Source organism: Rattus norvegicus, chromosome 9 (genome assembly GCF_021556685.1).
Source record: "Rattus norvegicus strain SHRSP/BbbUtx chromosome 9, alternate assembly SHRSP_T2T, whole genome shotgun sequence".
NCBI classification, from domain to species: domain Eukaryota; kingdom Metazoa; phylum Chordata; class Mammalia; order Rodentia; family Muridae; genus Rattus; species Rattus norvegicus.
The window spans coordinates 92,211,903-92,227,745 of record NC_141542.1 but is presented as its reverse complement, the minus strand read 5'-3'; the positions used below and the strand labels follow the sequence as shown (position 1 = coordinate 92,227,745).

At 46.3% G+C, this 15,843-nt stretch overlaps 1 long non-coding RNA gene across 2 annotated transcripts in view; it reads left to right on the top strand.

The window, feature by feature from the left end:
* The first annotated feature begins 4,057 nt into the window (after positions 1-4,057).
* The window catches only part of LOC148003797 (uncharacterized), a 39,745-nt gene continuing 27,959 nt past the window's right edge, over positions 4,058-15,843 (top strand). The window contains exons 1-3 of one of the 2 annotated variants that reach the window (XR_015629663.1): positions 4,058-5,303; positions 11,120-11,242; positions 15,533-15,736. This is a non-coding gene — a long non-coding RNA (uncharacterized LOC148003797). The remainder of the gene's footprint in view (positions 5,304-11,119; positions 11,243-15,532; positions 15,737-15,843) is intronic. The other variant, XR_015629664.1, reaches the window with a different exon arrangement.

Genomic DNA, 15,843 nt, shown 5'->3' with positions numbered 1-15,843 from the left:
CCTCCGTACACAGGGTTGTCTTGCATCTGTGTTACCTCACTTTGCTTACTATTTACTAATGGGACAGGCCAGGAAAACTTCCAGAGTCCCAACTAGAGAGCGCCAGGAGCCTCCTATGGAGCTGAGGAACCAGCATGTTCCAGTTGGTCCAGAAGAGCCCTCCCGGACGACTGAGCAAGGCTGGCAGCCAATCCCGGAGTGTGACCCAGAGTCCACCATGGCAAGAAAACATACAGAAAACACTCATCGGGTTCTCCATGTGTGGGCAGCAGGAAAGCAGTCCTCAGAGCACCCTTGACAGAAAGGAGGGCTTCGTTTCTCACCTAATAAACCAAACTCAACACCACTGACAGGGCAAATCATCACAAAGACCATCAACGTGGGTCTCCACCAATGAAGATGCCTCCACAAGCTGGATACAGTGTTCCCCGCACCAGCACCGTTCCTATACCCCTTCTTCCAAAGAAAGAAAGTGTTTCTCAGAATGGTTGTTGAATTAAAAAAAAAAAAAGAAATAAAAAGGAAAGGAAAATGACTGGTCCCAGGAATGGTGGGGAAGGAGGTTTATTGTAGATAAATGGGAGAGCATAGTCAGAGGCAGGAACATCTGGGAGAGTCTGGAGCAAACATGACCAGACTGAACTGGACCACGTGAGGAGATGCGGGAGGGGAGAGTCAGACGAACAGGCCAGGAGGGTAGGGGAGAGGGAAAGGCCTTGTGACTAAAATGGCTAGATTCTATAGGGAAGAGCAGCCCAGCCCCTGAGCTGAAGAAGTCTAGGGTAGAGGAGGGATATGCCAGCCAGGAGGGCCCTGTAACAGGTAAGGACTGAGGGATTCAGGGAGAACTCGGTGGCCAACTTTACTCTGTTAATAGGCAACTCAGTTTTTCCTCCTGGGTTTGAGACGTTAGACTTGTTTCTTCCTCTAGGACTAACTAGCACATCCAAGCGAACCTCAGATCCACCTAATCCAAAGCCCACCTCTTAGTCTGTGAAGCGTCATTCAATAGGAGTGTGTAACCTAGAGTCCACAGATCTCTGAGGGGTCCATGGGCAGAAGCCAGAGGTCTGAGAATTGGTAAGGGAAAGAATTCCATATGGACCCAATGCATAACCAGGGTGTGGGAGCAGGCAGTGAGAATCCTTGGAACCTCGGGGGCTTGAGTCATTTGTCACTGGGTTGTTTAAACATGGTGGTGATACAAGCAAGGCCAGCTTCAATTTTTGTTATCATTTGCAAATTTGCTACAGACCATGCACCCCTTATAACCAGTAACTAAAATCCAGCCTCTGTTATGAATGTAAGCACGCCCTGCCTGTCCCCAGAAATAGTCACCATCAGCGTGATGTTATCAACCGTAGAAGTCCCAGGTTTTATATCACATTGTGGGCCCCTGTCCCTAGCCACATCACATCACAGTCATCCGTAGCTCAGTATAGTATGTATCGCCTGTGTGTGCATGAGGGTAGAAATCATGGCTGTTTTGTAACATATTATACTATTTTGCGTCAAGTCGGGCTGATTATGATAGTATTCCTGGGGTGTGTGTGTGTTCATCGTCAACTTAACCCGGTCTAGAATCACCTAGAAAGGGGCCTCTGGCCATGCCTGTGAGGGACCATCTTGATTAGGTCATGGATGCAGGAAGACCCACCCTAACTCTGGGTACCACAAATCCCTGGGCAGGGGATCCTGGGCTGTATAACATGGAGAAAGGGCTGAGTGCTGGCTTGCATTCGCTACTCATACTCACTCGTTACTCATGGTGATGTGTGAATGCAACTGGCTGCTTTGGGCTCCTGCTACCCTGCCTTCCCTGCCCTGTCGTGACTGTACTACTACCCAGAATAAACCCTTTCTCCCTTCAGTTGCTTTGGTCAGGTGTAGTGGGCTGTCTGATGCTGCTTGTACCCTATAGCTAAAACTTGTTGCGCTAGATGTAGTCGCCCCTAACAAGAAGATGCTCAAGTGATGCTGCGTGAACCTTCTCTGACTTAACTGGGGAGAAGTTAAGTAGAAAAGGCTAGAGCCTGTGATTGGGCAGTGGAGGAAGTAAGGCGGGACTGGAGGTTCAAGAGGAGGTTCCAGGTGGGGAGAGAGAGAAGGACAGAGAGGGGGAGGAAGCTGCCATGGACCAGAACTGCGTGGCCAGGAGAAATAGCAAGTAACCGATGCTTTAATAGCTGGAGAATAAGTTAGAATAGCCCTAGATCTGCCCAATCTAGGCATTTGGCTTATAAATAAAATATCTGGATTATGTGTCTTGTATCAACTTATTAGAACAGTAATTCTAACAACAGCCGGGACGTTCTATCACAGCAGCAAAAAAGGAACCCAGGCAATTGCTAACCTGTATTTATTGGGAGTGCAGAGGCCATGGCCACCCACACACTTGCTTTTGTTTCTGTTTTCCTGTTTGGAGAAGTTGGCTTTGTTTGCAATCCTACGATTGTAGGATTCGATTGTAGGAATCCCTAGATTCCCCCAAACACACCAAAAAGACAGAGTGCCTGCCATCCAGTCTCGTAAGTGAGCGCATGGTACCTACTCGGGGAATCGTCGAGGAGGAGTCTTGTGTTTTTTACTTTACATCTGTCTCCTTTCTCCAAACCAACTACCAGTTCTCAAGAGCAGGGGCTGGGACTTCATTCCTCCCACTGACACTTAGAAGAGTAGTCGGCCAACCACTGTTGGTTGATCGACTAGCTGATAGAAATCCTTCAAGTACCAGTGATCTAAAGCCAATGTCGCCCTCTGTAACTGGGGACAAAACAATACATAAGAAGAACCCTTACGTTCCAGCCCTCTGTGTAGTTGACTACCCTGGAGTTAAGGTACCAGGACTTGCTTCTTTGAGACTAAATATAGCTGGGGCCGGGGAGGGAGAGGTTCATTGGAATTTTCCATCAAGACTCACAGGTTAGATCCCAGTGCCCAAATGCCATGGGAACTGGGCAGATTCCAAGCTGGGAAAATATTCTTGGACAAGATGGCATTGTTTTTGTACACTCGGGATGCCTTATGAAATTATACCAAGTAGCCTGGTATCTCAGGCATTTGGAAAGAATTCCAGCCTCATGGAACCTCACTTCCTAGAACTAGGGGCTGAAGAGGGTCCCAGGCTCTCAGCTGCCATTGGTATCAAAAGATTCTGACTGGGGACTGGGATTGTAGTTCAGTGGGCAGAACCCTTGCCAAACAGGAGCCCAGCAGTGTGTGCCTGTATAACCCAGGCGTAATAGTGCACACCTGTAATCCCAGTGCCCAGGAGATTAAAGTGGAGGATCAGGAGGCAAACTGGGGTGCTGTTCTGATTCTTTTCTTCCTTACGTGGAAGACACCTGGGTCACAGACTCCCGGATGGCTCTGAGTTCACATGGCTGGTACTACAGCTTGCAGGGCCAGCCAGAGCACCTATACATGGCCTCTCACAGGACAGCTACTGAGCTCAGGGAGAGAGTCTCTGTGCTGTGGGGTCTGGAAAGTGAGCCGTGCACCAAGTGTAAGCATCAGCCTGTCTCAGCCCTTGCCACTCTCTGCCATCTCAGGCAGACACCGCCTACCTAGAATCTAGGAAAAGGTGTCCTGATCCCACCCTTTTGCCCCAGGAACTTCGGAGCTACGTTCTCTAACCCCCACCCTCATCAAATAAGCAAAATTACTACCAGGTTTGGAGCTTATATCTAAAGCCACCAGTATGCCAAGTTAAGGGCTGGTCTCTAACCCCGGTGCAGTGTGTAGTCCCCCAGTAGCAAACATCTCTCCTGCCTCAAGAGGAGCTCCACAGGGTACCCTCTACCGACAGCACTTTACAGATTAAAAACTCTCTTGACCCCACCTGCCTTCCTTCCCATCCTTCAAGAACAGCTTCTCACCTCCAAGTTCCCCTCCAGCAAAAACCTGCTCTTAGAAAAAGGGAGCTCTTCATGCTGGTGCCTCTATTAAGATGTATCGTTTGACACACCCTGCGTTCCCTTCAAAACACCCTCAGCTGTCAGTTACATAAGAGAACTTGGCGAAGCAGACAGAGCAGCCCAGCGGTGTCTCTGCCTGGGGCAGTATATGCTAATATCTTGGCACAGGCACCTTGAACCACTTTGTTCCCCAGCAAAGTTCCATCAATTGGAAAGTTCGAGATCAGGAAACGTGAAGAAGCAAAGCTGTTCCTTCTCTTCCTCTGGAAGATAAAACCATCTTCTTGCTAATTGAATGGCAGTGGAAAATCTGTCGAGCAAATCTTCCAAATCAGCAGGGAGGGGAACTGGATGATGCTTAGGGGAAGAGACTTGCTCCGGTTTGCTTCATCTTGCTTCGAGAAAACACTCTGACCCAAAGCAAGTTGCTGGAGGAAAGAATTTACCATCTCTTAACTTCCAGGTCGCAGTCCTTCACTGAGGGAAGTCAAGGCAGAAGCTCAAGACAAGAGCTTGAAGCAGAAACTGTGGCAGAAGGCTGCTTGTGGGCTTGCTCTCTCTGATTCATTCACCACCTCAAAACGGCACACATCTACCTTCCTAGGGATAGAACCACCCACAGTGGACACACACACACACACACACACACACACACACACACCTATCAACACTCAAGACGATCCTTTTCAGATGTAACCACAGGCCAGTCTGCAGTCTGATCTGGGCAATCCCTCAACTGAAGCAGGCTTTGTCAAGTTGGGAGAGAAAGGCATTCAGAAAGAGAAGATGGTATATAAAAAGTGGGGAGGCAGAAATGTGCCTGATATCCTCAGACCTTCTGGAGATGGCTGGTCTACCCAGAGTGGAGGATTTGTGCTTAAGAATTATTAACTATTTCACCCACCCAGAACAAAGCCACGCCTAGACACACACACACACACACACACACACACACACACACACACACACACCCTTATTTAGGAAACACCTCTTCTCCCTATACCCCCGAGAAAAGCAAAGAGCCCAGACTGGACTACACCTAGCAACCAGTACCTTTGATATCAGTGATTGAAACAGGCATGGGCACACAATCAAGCCAGACCAACCACAGCTTGTTTGGTTTCAGGAATGTTTCCAGCTGGAGTTGGCAAGAGGAACTCTTCTCTCCAGAGGAGGCTCTGCAGGGCCCAAGAGCCTCCTTTCTCTGGGCCAAATATCTCTAAACTCCAATGTCTTCATTGGCTTTGTGAGTTTGCACACGTACTTTGGCAAGGCTCCACTTCCTCGTGAGTAAGAAGAGTATAATCATGCAGAGGCAGAAGAGTGGGATGGAAGAGAGGGTCAGAGGGCATCAGCGACAACCCTCCTCACCACCAAGGGCAACAGGTAAGGAACGGAAGATGCCAGAGAAAAACCTGAGGTTTCCAACAGGAAAGGGCAGGTACTGTGTAAATGCTCCTAAAAGTCCGTAGCTCTAAAGGGATGATGCCACTGAACTTGCAATCTTCTTCTCTGCCTCTCTGATCCGCATCCTTGCTTCCAAGTGCTCTTGTCCTGAATAAATTGTTTCTGCCACTGACTGGACCATGTGTCCCTAGTCCAGTTTGTTGTTCCAGGACACAAGGACCTGGAAATCCCAGCGGGCGTATGGGCCTAATAACCACCCATACAGGTACACTATGCCTTTACTCCAAGGTTATACGCCTCTTATATGCTTAGGATGGTATTGGCACTTCCTGGGAACTCAGTAGATAGTTCCCTTTTTCAAGATGGCACCCCCCCAGCTGCTGACACTGTAAAAGCTGTGTTAGACATCCTCAAACCAGACAGAGCCTATCCTCAAAGAAGTCTGTCCTTGGATGGAATCTAACCTCGTAGCAAGTCAGTCCTCAAGAAAGTCAATCCTCAAAGTCTGTCTTTATAGAAAATAGAGCAGACACCCAGTCTTCCTGAACTTGGTCACAGGAGTCAATAATCTCACCTCCTCTTTTTTTTTTTTTCTGTCTTATGCTTTTATTCCTTAAACTCCCCGCTTTTGGAAGTGTAAGCACGTTCAAGTTCAATTTCTGCAAGTAACATCTAAAAAGTATTTAGATAGCACTGTTTTGTTTTGTTTCGTTTTGTTTTGTTTTTTTGGTTCTTTTTTTCGGAGCTGGGGACCGAACCCAGGGCCTTGCGCTTCCTAGGCAAGCGCTCTACCACTGAGCTAAATCCCCAGCCCCAGCACTGTTTTTAAAAGGCAAAATTTTACTCAGAAATACGCCCATGATGTGTATCCCTGATTGCACAACCTGTACACTGAGACAACGGTAAGCTTGTGTGTGTGTTCCTTCCTTGTTTCTTTTTCCTAAAACTTCTTGCTAAACTCCAAGAATTCAAGTCAAGCTGGAAAAGATCCCCAAAAGGGGAGTGCGGGAGTCTGACCCAGACTCAATAAGTCACAAATGGAGAAAATAACTTAGCCCTGCAATGTCCTGGGACCCAAATTCTAAGAACCCCCTGGAACCTGCAACTCCTGCTCCTCAGGGACAATGAGAGGCCAAGTCAGGCTCTAGACTTCAAATAATAAGCAAAATCAGAGGCAGAAGAAACCCAAGGAAAAGCTAAGAAAAAAGAGAAAGGTGAACAGAGCCATTGACATTAATAAAAAGAAAGTTTTACAGTTATCTGCGACAAGCTTTGAGTCCACACTTGGCAATTGAAGAATCGAGTTAAAAGCAACAGAATTGCCTGGCATGGTGGCTCATGCCTTCATTCCCAGCACTTAGGAGGCAGAGTTGGAGTTCCAAGACAGCCAGTCTACACAGAGAGGTCCTGTCTCAAAAGATTAAAAAAAGAAAGAAAAAGAAAAAGAAAAAAGAATTCAATAGGAGGCTAGCTATAAAAATGGATATCTGAAAATCAATAGCTTATTCTACCCCCACAACTGATTTGAAAATATAATGAAAGAAGAAAAGTCTCATTTAAATTGCCAAATATATCCCCCCAAAAAAATATGAGACTAAACCTAATAAAAATATTCTGGATCTATATGAAGTTTTAAAATGTTTAAATTCTAATGAGAGTCTTCATAAATTTTTCAAAACCAACAGATGACAAGGCAGTGTGGGGGAAATTCCTTATGGTGCCCAAGAATAGAAATGAGAGAAGGCAGAAGACGGAATGTAAAGGCAGGGCCTGGTTATCCTCTGGACCCTCTAAGTGTGGCTGCTGGCCACCTCCCTGGACCTGGGACCCGGGCACAGGCCAGGAGGAGCCAGCAGGGCTGCCCGCCCACCCTCCGGAACCAAGACAAACCTGACCAAGCCTCCTCAGCCTGCATAGTCTGGTTTCAGTCATTTCTCCAACTCTACAGGTCATGGGTAAGCTCAGCCCACAGGTCACAGTTGCTGAAGCTATTTTTCGGGAGCTTGGAGGAAGCCTGAGCCAGGTGAAATTCCAGTCATTCACTTAGGCCTGAGGAGTGAACTTCTGTCATCAAAGGGCCCAATCTTCACCCTCAGGGCACGGAAAATGCTGCCCTCTTCTGAACACAGGCCTGGGGAGCTGTGACATTCGAGCATGTGTGCTCAGAGAGCTGACTACCTGGGATCTCCCTCAGTTCATCACCTTCCCCCACGTCTTAGACCATCTGCTTCTTGATCCCACAAATATCTTAGACTGCATTTGGGGAGGCAGACTGAAACTTGCTCTCCTATCTCCACACAGGAGACTCTCTCTCTCTCTCTCTCTCTCTCTCACACACACACACACACACACACACACACACACACACACACACACACAACCCTGCTCTCCAGTAATCTGCAAACTGTGCCGAAAGTTTGCCCAGTGGCACTACCATCAGCCTCTGAGCCTCTGCCCCTCCCCCGGGGTAGTGCTGCCATCTGGGTCCCCAAGTATAAGTGCATCCCTGAGAGCAGAGCAAGCCAGCAAAGATGGAGTCCACACAGCAGGGCACTGCTGTTAGAAATGCCTTCCCCCTTCAGTGAGTGAAAATCAGACCCCAATCTCCCAGTTCACAAACTTAATGCACTCTGGGGAACCTGAATCTTGCTCCCAACTTCCCAGCTTTTCTACAGGAGAAGAAGCCCAAGGCAAATACCCATGTGTCCAGTTTCCTGAGGCTCAACTTGGATAAAGCAAGTAGCCAAGTCAAATGATGGTGGTGGTAGTATTATTAACAAAGGGATTAAGATTAAAGATGCCGCATGAATATCAAGTTATTCTGGAAGAGAACAAGGCAAAACTTTAAGACTGTTTTTTTCCTCCACAACACTCAGTGGGCAACTTAATAAATTCACATCCAATTGTTGGATATTAAGGAGTAATGTCTCATCCTGTTCCAGTTGCCTGGAAACCCCTGCCTCCCTTCACTTCTTTGAGTTGAAGACACTGGTGTGCTCTTTTAAGACATAGGTATCAGCTAGGAAGGCAGATACATAAATCATTGTCTTCCGCTAATCTCACAGGCGAAAGCAGTTCATCAATCATTAATTCTCCCTTCTGCCATGACTTGGGATGCCATGTCTAGACTAGACGGGAGGGGAGGGGACTAGGGGACACCTGTTCTGACCTCTGTGTTTTCACCGGGAAAATGCGATAAGAGAGATTTGATTATCCCTAGAATCCTGAGATGATCCACTGTTATGATCTGAATGTCATCTCTCTCTCTCTCTCTCTCTCTCTCTCTCTCTCTCTCTCTCTCTCTGTGTGTGTGTGTGTGTGTGTGAGAGAGAGAGAGAGAGAGAGAGAGAGAGAGAGAGAGAGCGCTACTGTGTAATCATGAGTTGCAGAGTCTTTAGAGGTGGTTAAGCCATGAAGGCAAGGTCCTCATGAATGGGATTAGTGACTGTTTAAAAGGGGTAAGTGAATGAACCTAGCAGACATTAAATTAAAAGAATTTGGGGCTGGAGAGATGGCTCAGTGGTTAAGAGCACTGACTGGTCTTCCAGAGGTCCTGAGTTCAAATCCCAGCAACCACATGGTAGTTCACAAGAAAAAAGAGAATGTGTCAGGAACAGAAATACAGATTAGGAGAAAGTGTTAAAAGTTAAGCTTGGTGAGGCCAGCCTAGTCTACTGAGCAAGTTCTAGGATAGTCAGGGATACACTGTCTTTTTACACACACACACACACACACACACACACACACACACACACACACACACACAGCTGAGCTTGAGCCAGCAAGATGGTTCATGGGTAGAAGCACTTGTCTGATAAGCTGAGTTTGATCTGCAGGACCTACAAGCTCAGGGCCAATTTCCACAAATGTTCCTCTGACCTCCACACAGACACCATGACACAGTCATACATACATCATACATACCTGTAACTTTAATAGTATTTAAAACTGTTCCCTTAGAAGTGGAGAATAGAACGATTCCCAGAGCTGGGGAAGGGTAGAGTGGGGGATGGGAAGAGGTTAGACAACAGGTACCAAAATAAGTGAGAAGGTTGAGTGGTTCTTGTGTTCCATAGCAGAGACTAAATGCAGTTTGGGGTTAACTATAGTTTATAATTGGTTCCATATTTAAAATAGCTAGAAGATCAGATTTCAGTGTTCTCAATGCAAATAAATGGGAACTGTCTAAAGTCATGGACATACTGATGACCCTGAGTTGGTCTTTGCACACACATGTGTATGTATACAAATAAAACACTGTCCTTGGCAGGTCTTTTGTCAACTTCATACAAGTAAGAGTCATCTAAGAGAAAACCTCAATAAAGAAAATGTCCTTATCAGATTGACTTGTAGGCCAGCCCACTGTGGAGCATTTTCTTGATGAATGATTGATATGGAAGGGCTCAGCCCACTGTGGGCGGTACCATCCCTAGGCAGGTGGTCCTGGGTTACATAAGAAACTATCTGAGTGACCCATGGGGAGCAAGCCAGTAAGCAGCACCCCTCTACTCACTTCCTGTCTCTAATTCTTGCTCTGACTGCCCTCCATAATGGTTATGATCTGTGAGGTGAATTATTTCACCTTTTGCTCCACAAATTGGTTTTGGTCAGTGTTTTACCACAGCAATGGAAACCTAAGTAAAAAAAAACACCATAATCTTTGCAAGTTAGGAAGGGGCGAGTGGGGTTTACTATTTACTCTTTCCCCTAATCTCAGACTCTTCTTCAACCTTCAAAAGTGTAAGAAATGAACATCTCTTGTTTATTAATTACCCAGTCTAAGGCATTTTGTTATAGCAACCTGAATAGGCTAAGGCACACACACACACTCACACACTCACACACACACTCATACACACTCACACACACTCACACACTCACTCACACACACTCACACACACTCACACATACATACACACTCACACTCACACACTCACACACACACACTCACACATACACACACACATTCACACACTCACACATACACACACTCACACACACATTCACACACACTCATACACACACTCATACACACACTCATACACACACACACACACATGCTTACATCAGAGAGCAAGATGACCTTGTGCGTGTGTCTTGGGATGCCTGGCCCAATAGAGTCTGGCACCTTTGCCACCCCTGTTTGGTGGGTTTTTTTTTTTTCTCTGAGCCTTTGTTCTGTCAGGCAGCTATTGAGAGCTTTTCATTCACTTAACAGTTAGGCCCTTTTGAAGTTCTCATTTAAAATAATTTGATATTCAAGCAGTATGTGTGTGGTTGAAAGTCATGAAATTGGGGCTGGGGATTTAGCTCAGTGGTAGAGCGCTTACCTAGGAAGCGCAAGGCCCTGGGTTTGGTCCCCAGCTCCGAAAAAAAGAACCCAAAAAAAAAAAAAAAAAAAAGAAAGTCATGAAATTATTCATTAGAAAGCCCTCTTTCTTTCTCTCAGATAGCAAGTGATGTGTGCAGCAGCCCCCCCCACCCCCAGCAATGCTCACTGCCCAGAAAACCCTTTCACAGCAAGGCTTTGCCACCATCCCTAAATTAAGTTATTCCGACAGCCTTTTATGCACTGTGAGGTTTTTTTTCCCCCTCTAAGCATACATATGAAGGCTGAACAGCAACATAATTTAATTCCTCGAGATTTACTTTTTAATCACCAGGGTGGTTCTTGTGGGGTCCGGAGTGTTGACCCCATTTTCTCAAGTAGAAATTGGCTTGGGTCAAATCATTCTTGGAATTTGAATTAGGTATTTTTCTCCTTACCAGCTCTAACTTCCAGCTTCATTTTCCAGCAGCTGGGAACATCTGTGCTGCCGCTGAATCCCGGACGATTTGAGGCAACCAAACGTGAACAAAGAAGCTATTCACGATGTGCTGGGTTCTGCTGGCAGAATCCTTCATTACGCTCGGAACGGGTGAGGTGCGATTGTGTTTAGGTATCTGAATTCCCTTTACAAAAGGAAAACCAGACAATTACCATGGATTTGGAATGTAATCAAAATAGCACAGCCATTTCACTGTTGAATAGGAAATCTTCCTGTACACTATAGCATGCTATTTCAGGGGAGGGGGAAATATTTAGCATGAAGGGATTCCATTAAAAGCAGTCCCGGGAAATTAAGAGACCTTCTCGACTCAAATGTGTGGTGACATTACTGTCTGATTATTTATTCAACGAGCAAGAAACAAATACATGTAGGGCTAATAAGTCACCCCACACACGCCACCAAAGTATTTCTCCAGACAGGAATTAATCCTTTATTAGAGAAAGAATCTCAGAATTGTAACATGCCCTCCTAGCAGGAAGGACGTGGATCAAATCAAGGATCTAGAGGAAGACAGAAAGAAGTCAAGGATGCTTAAGTCATACGTAACACTTCTCAGACAGGACCAGTCCAGAGCTGACACAAACTGTACTGGGAGGATCCCACCAAGAGCCCCAGCGGGAACATTCTAGAGGTCTGAGGTATAGAGTTATGGAACGATCTCACGTTTGAGGTCCTTCAAAGGTCTTTATTTAATCACCAATATGACTTATTGATTTATGACTTACGTTTCCTCTAACCTTCTTTATAGGACCCCAAATACTCCTCTCTGTAATAACTCAGTCTAGCTCCTGGACTACATTTCCATATTTCTGGATCTGCCTGTCTATGATATCTAAAAACAAGGCTCCTTCATGGATCCCTGCCCTTGTCCCCTTTGCCATCTCCTGTGGATGGGCACGGCTAACACTCACTGGCTGTGGCCTTCTGACCCTGGGCAGCTCTTCTCTCTTTATTTAGGACAATGAAAAAGCTGGTGACTGTTCATCACTGTGGGCAATAATCAGGCACCCATAGTCCAAGTTCCCGAATATTGGGAGACTCCCAAGGAGCCCTGGACTCCATCTAGCACTTTCTCTGAGACCCTCCACACCTAGACAGTAGGGTTGCATGATCCTGGGGCCAGAGAGGACATGGCAGGAGATGGGACAGTTGTCAGACTGACCTAGTGGTCTCACTGTGTAGCCACAAACGGAAAGACAAAGACGGAACTAAGTGGAAGGCAGAGGCCACTTCCCGGAGAAACGTCATTACTTGCATATAAAAATGTCCGCCAAATCCTTACCTTAGGGTCTTTGGTGCCAGAGCTCCTTCAGACACCATGACCGTCTACTGTTTCCTCTGCTTCCATTCCGTGTCCCACATTCAAAATCACTGCCATCTTCCTTTCCTTATCGCTACTGTCTTCTAAATATTCTCCCTTAGATCGTCTCACATTTTATTTAACATTGCTCTCAAAGAAAAAGACTTCCTTCCACTCTTTCAAAGTACAATCCACTTCCCATGGCCTATGAATGTGAGATTCAAAGTCTCCATAAAAATAAACATAGGCCCAGGCACGGCGGTGCACGCCTTAAATCCCTGTACTCAGGATGCAGGTGGGATGGATGTGTGGGAGTTCAAGGCCAGCCTGGTCAACACGGCAAGTTCTGGGACAGCCAGGGCTACATGATAGAGAGTCCCTGTCTCAGAAATAAATTTTAAAAAATGAAATAAAATAAAAATAGCAGTCAAAAGAACAGGTAAGAGGCAGACCTGCGGGCTGGAGAGATGGCTCAGTGGTTAGGAGCACTGACTGGTCTTCCAGAGGTCCTGAGTTCAAATCCCAGCAACCACATGGTGGCTCACAACCATCTGTAATGAGATCTGATGTCCTCTTCTGGTGTGTCTGAAGACAGCTACAGTGTACTTACATATAAATAAGTAAATAAATAAATAAATATTTTTTAAAAAGATATTGTAGTAATAAAAGACTTTTAAAAAAAAAAGTGGCAGACCTGCCCTGGGAACTCTTCAGGCTGGGGCAGCCAAAGAGTTCAAGGCCACCCTGGGAAACATAAGGAGAACACATATCTAAATAAACAGAGATGGGAACAGGACCCCTCTCCACAACGCTAATAAAGCAGACCTTGCTGTTAAGATTGATTTACCTTTTTAGCCAGTGCCCTCAGTGTTCCCATTACAACTCACCTGTCATGTCCGTGTCTAGATGGAGTCTGCTTGTTGCTCGACTGGCTTCTTGATCAGATCCCAAGTCCTTCTTAAACAGTTGGGGATTACAAGGAGTTTGGCTAGATTTTCAGTTTCACTACCTTCAAGCTTCAAACCTTCCTTGTCAAACAATTCCTAAAAGACAAAAGAAAGACATCCTATCCAGGCTCCTGTGAGACCTCAGGAAAACTTGGAGAGCAGAGAGTATCTCGAGAGAAGGGAGGGGGGAGGGAGAGAGAGAGAGAGAAAGAGAGAGAGAGAGAGAGAGAGGAGAGATGACCTCAGTCCAGGGATATGATTGAAGAGGCAATAGCAATTCCAAGCACTTTAAAATTATCGACTGAACAGGGGACGTTGGTAATCGCTCAAGCCATGGCCGGTGACTTAATACACTCATGTTTGGGTTAGTTAATAGTTCAATTCCAGGAGGTTATAATTGTAAATCTCAGGACTGCTGGCTTAGCTCTAATTTGCAGCGCAGGAGTGTCTGTGGAGTAGCCACTTACAGTCAATTTTCTCTGATCGAGGGAGAGAAGTAAATTAATGGGGGTGGGGGGTGGGGGACACTTGAATATCAAGTGAATGCTCTCAGTGGGCTTTGTCCGCTCAGGGAGAACCATCATGAAGTTGTGGTCCAAGGCAGGACCACACAGCGGAGTTGGCAGAATCCAGTGCACACGCCAAGGTCACAAGGACAGCCCCTTCCGTGTGACATAATCCTCAGAGTCCAGTGACTGAGGACGGATTTCCCTGGGTACATTTGCTTTACCCTTCCCACCTAGGACTCCAACTTCTCACGGGTTTGCCCTGAGGTCCTGTCATCACTACCCAGCTTGTCTCTGCCTCTCTTGGTAGAAGCCATCCTGTCAAACATCTCCAGAAAGGTTCTCACGTGGCCTTGCTGACCCCAACAGGGATGGAGAACAGAGCTAGACACTCTAAAAAGGCCAGGACAGCCTGGAGGCTGAAGCCAAGCCACTCTGTGACTGCACGATGTATAGAAACAGGCTGAACTAAGTACATAGCCAACACGGGGGACAGAGCTAAATCCATCAACTGTGACCCATGGTAGCTTATCCCCCAAAGCCCTACCAGGGAAACATGAGCATATACATTAATTTGCCCATTTGTTTGTTTGTTTGGGACAAGGTTTCCAATAGCCCTAGATGGCCTTGAGCTCCCTGTGTAGCTGAACATGACTTTGGACTTGTTTCCACTTACCCAGGGCTGGAATTGCAGTAGTCCTATCATAGCAACATCTATCTCTCACCCATTTGCCTTCCTCCATCCAGCCCTACTTTGTAAGTTGTCCCTAGTAAAGCTACTTATATGTTTCCCCTTTGTCCAGCATTAAATAGTCTACAAAGGGCTGGAGAGACGGCTCAGCAGTTAAGAGCCTAGGCTGCCCTTCCAGAGGTCCTGAGTTCAATTCCCAGCAACCACATGGTGGCTCACAACCATCTGTAATGGGATTTGATGCCCTCTTCTGGTGTGTCTGAAGACAGCTACAGTGTATTCATATACATAATAAATCTTTTTTTAAAAAACTCTAAAAAAAAAATGACCTTCATATGACAGAGACACTAACTGTCAGAGTCAGACTTTGCAAGGAAAAACAAGACCACACTGGTCCCAAGACTCCGTAATCGGTTATCAGTTGTTCAAAATTACTGATGATCTTCAGATAACACTGAAGCATGAGCCATGGATTTATCTTTTTTCTTTAATTAAAAAAGTGTAATGATCAACTTCAGGGAGGGAAGGGATGGCGCATTTGTCTACAGAATCTCAGGGACTGGCTCTGGGGATTAGGTCAACTGGTACCACATAGAAGGTGTGACAAAGGAGAAAGGGACTATCTCATGTGGCAGGGATATTCATGGGGCTTGGTGGATATACGACTCAGCAAGTAGTCTTCAGTCTGCTCCCCCTTTGGACACCTCTTGTTTCCTCCCTTCAACCCCCCCCCAAAAACCCTTCCATGTATCCACATTCCTTGACGTGGTCCTCGGGACAATAAAGCAGCCATTTCCCAATTAACTTTTCATAATCAATGTTTTCTCCTTGACACAAACTCTTCCCTCTCAAGTGTTAGATTCTGAACTGCAAGCAGAACTGAACCATGCTTGGTAAGACCACCTGGCCTTTCATAAATCACTGTTTCCCCAGATGAGACTGAATGGGGACCCCCTCCCCTTACAAGCTACGATGGGAGTCGGGCCACCCCAACACCTCAGAGACTCAGAAAGAACAATTCCAGGAGACTCTTCCTCCATTTGGCTGTTGTCCTAAGAGGAACTCAAGTCGATCAGAAGACGGAATCTCAGCTGGTCCAGTTTCCCCTCTGGGACGCTCAGAAAAGCCAGATCCAGGGTGAGACACAGGTTTCTAGGGAGTTAAGGAAGCTCTCTCTCTCTGAAGAGCTAAAGATGGGGAAGGTGTGATTCACCTCGACAGTCGTTTCATGAAATTTGCAAAAA